The following is a 3,803-nucleotide window of genomic DNA, read 5'->3' as shown; positions in this document are numbered from 1 at the left end:
CAACTATCGTCTACAGAATCATCCTGATAAACGATATTATCGCGTTAAACTTTCATCTACTAAAGAACCCACGTCAGCGTTGCAGGGCCTTTCATCCGTTTCAGTGACGTGATCATTTTATTGTCACCTATGTAAATGATTTGTTGCATCTCAGCTGGACAATAAAGAATTATAACAACGAATGTTAATTTTGGAAAAGAATAGTTATGTTAATGAAGAAGGAATAATATCTGTTTCTGATGCATGTATATTACCCTAGTAGTTATAGTTATATAAACAGTCAAGATTGGTTTATTAATATTATAATTTATTTTCATTGAACATTTCAGCATTTTTGCAACTCCAGTCATTGGGCAGAGTATTATGCAAATATTTTTATTTTTATTTGTAGCCATAAATTATGAACTTCAAATTACGAACTTGGAAAAACTTGTAAGTTTACTTGTAAACTGCCATTACAGACAGACGATTATCATTTGTACGCTACCAGGTTAGCGGATCTTCTCCACTGAGTTAGTTCCTGTTCAAACGCTGTCAATGCAGCAGTAGAATGGAGCGGTATGAATTCGTCACACCCAGTAAGTTATGTCCAAAGCAATTTAACTATGCCCATCCAAGTTCGTTTCTCACAGACAACTTTATATTTATATCATTGTCCGTTGTATGCAGGTTAATTTTTCCTCATTCATCTTCCACTCCTGGAGTACAGAGTGAAGACCCTCAGATATATTGATTGCAATGTGGCTGTCTGGAAATAAGCTTCCACTGCGGCAATAAAGTATGCTGTCACTGACACATACAGAGCACTTGACTAAATGTTAGAGATTAGTGAGTAAAACTCTGCTGTCTAGAGCATACACTCAACTTCAGCTCTAACATTATTATACATCTCTGGTACCGATGTCTTACTAAAGTACTTACGGCTCGGTAGTTCGTACTGTGAATACCATGTTTGTATCATTTCTCTGAATGGTGACTTTTCCACTGAGTTGAATGCCAGGAGACTCTTCACTATATGGCGCGTTACAGTGGTAGTGCACTCTCACCACTTTGCGATGTCTTGTTTGTACATTTTGCACTGTTGGCCAGACCCAGTTTAACATACCGAGCTGGATGATGTATCCTGAGATGTGCTTGCAAATTTCTAGTATTGCTACCTTTGGTGATCTGTTTTCTGAATAGATGGCATGTGTCTCTGTTAACATCTAGCGGTTCTCTGTGTTTGTCTGGTTGGAAACCAAAGTATTGCCAAACTGGTGCAGTGATGCCCAGAGTTTTTTATTTGCATTTAGCCAGCGTTCTTTGCCAGACAGAAACTGAAACATAATCTTTTCAAGTGGTAGTTTATAAACATAGATATGTAGTTAATTAGATGATGTTGTGATCATGTAGTATATACTAAAATGTATTTTTTTTCCCTGTTATATAGGTCTACATTTATCATACAGCATAGATTAGAATGTTTGTATAAAGTCAATGGTTAAATAAAGGCATCGACAAAAAATTGTCAGTTGTAAACTGCTTTAGTATGTGAAAAAAACAAAAATAAATATAACGATAATTTTACCTAGTATCGTGACTGGTTTAAATTATCGTGCTATGCGATAATATCGGTTATAGGCCCAAGCCTATTACTAAGGGGGTGGAGAGGGGCAGACCTTGAGGAACCTACTAAGGGAGTAGAGAGGAAAGGAGAGGGGCGGGGCTTGGGAAAGTTGCTAAGGAGAGGAGCAGAGCTTGGGGAGGTGAGTCTGTGGAGCTTGAAAAGGCTTATGCTGGAATTGAGGGCTCTCTCACAAACTGACAGAGACACTGCTGGCTTTTCCCTGCTATTGTCTTCTACAAACTCAGCAGACATAGGCTCATGGATGTCATCTAAAAGCACAGGGTTCAAATCCATATACTCAATGAGAGGCAGGTAAGGGCTTGGAGGGGTATCTGGACTGTCATCTGGGTGATGGGTTTGAAAACAAGAACACATGGTTCGAGAGCTGGTGAAGGATATTCAGCACTGCAGTTGGCTGAAAAGATAAATATATGTTTAGTAGTGTCATCACTGGTCCTGTCAGCAAAAATCATTAGGAAGCACCACCATACACTCAAAGGCCATATTTATTAGCACTGTAACGGTAAATCTTCAGACCTGTTGCACTCAAAGGCAAGACAAAGAAAAGAGAATACATGCATTGTAATGGACATGGCGGAAATGCACTCAGATGTTCTATAATTAAATATTACTTTTTACTTTTTATTACATTTGTTACATTACTTTCTCCAGTGTTGGAAATTACATTTAAAATGTAATTTATTACAAATGACTAATATTAAATAATTTTAAAAAGTAATAATGCATGTTATTACTTTCAGCACCCAATGATTTGTTACTTTTGTTTACTTAAAGCATATAAGCACAAGGCATAATAATATTTAGCAAATATTAAACATAACATCAAATGGGAAAAGGTAGGCAGTGTTATTATTCATTGTTTCATTATTAATGTAATTAATAATACATTTTAATGTATTATTTTAGTAATGCATAGGCACTTTGTAATTTTTAGATTTGGCAAATATTGACATTGTAGTAATGTTTTAACACTGTTATACACTGTAAATGTACAGTTACAGTGTAATATAATGAATTAAACACCTTGATACTCTGTCCTTAATGGAAAACAGAGCCAGTGCACATTGGGTAAGCACTGAGATTGCGCACAGCATCAGTTCCTTATTACACATTGTTAGTATAGTATTCTTAGTATAATTACACTGTAATGGTTCAATTACACTATAACAGTACATAGACCATATTGGGAGTCCAACCCTTCACTCTGTAAAATATTTCCGTGCCTGTATTGTTTGCACATTTATAAATTTTCATTACATGCTCATCAAATTTAAATGAGGAAAGCAAATTTATTACAAAGTTAATCTGTAGTACAGGGTATGTATTTTTGCACACCTGAATACACACATACAGTAATATTATTCTGAAATATGTTTCCCCAACACCATATAAATATAGCTTGTGAAATATTTATCTAACTGAGCATCTTGGATATCCTGAGGCTCAATTTATGTGCCTTAAGATTTTAAGGAAATATCACCATTTTGCTAGAGTTATGATTTGTCACTTCTCTTACACACACACACACACACACACACACACACACACACACACACACACACACACATTATTAAAATATCTGTGTCATCCGTTAGTCCAGGCTTTGTCTGGTGTGAATGTAACAGAAATGTTGTCTAGACTGAGTGGCTGCTGGTCATAATCTGACTAGACACCTGAGGAGGGGTTGTAGGTCTCAGTGTTGTTTGTCTCACGCTCCCCTGGACTGATTAGACAATGGCGTCTGAGCCCTGCAAGGTTCAGGGGTGCTCCCAACATGCTGATGTCCTCTCAATGTGCGTGTGAAATATCATGTCCATGGGCACAGCATCATTTTAAACATGACACCAACTCAAACATCTTACACTGATCACATTCTGATGCTCAGACATGGTGCATGCTGCCCCATCTCTATCTCTGACAGCTCCTGGTTAGATCACTTTACAGCAGCTCAAAAAACTTGTTCTTGAGAACATCCAGAATGCAGCTGCCCAGTTCAGGTCACAATTATGGAAAGGTTATGTGACAAAGCAATTTGACATCATGAATCAACAGATAAGTGATATTAACTGCACTTGGGCATTTCAATTCCATCAACTGTAAGTTATTATCAAAATAATTAGTACAAGTAAGATACAGAAGTGTTCACACAAACTGGAACTTGTAATATGTGTACAAA

The sequence above is a fragment of the Electrophorus electricus genome, chromosome 8 (assembly GCF_041902795.1).
Source record: "Electrophorus electricus isolate QZ-2024a chromosome 8, ASM4190279v1, whole genome shotgun sequence".
NCBI lineage: Eukaryota > Metazoa > Chordata > Actinopteri > Gymnotiformes > Gymnotidae > Electrophorus > Electrophorus electricus.
The sequence above is the reverse complement of the archived record's forward strand: the minus strand, read 5'-3'. Positions refer to the sequence as shown.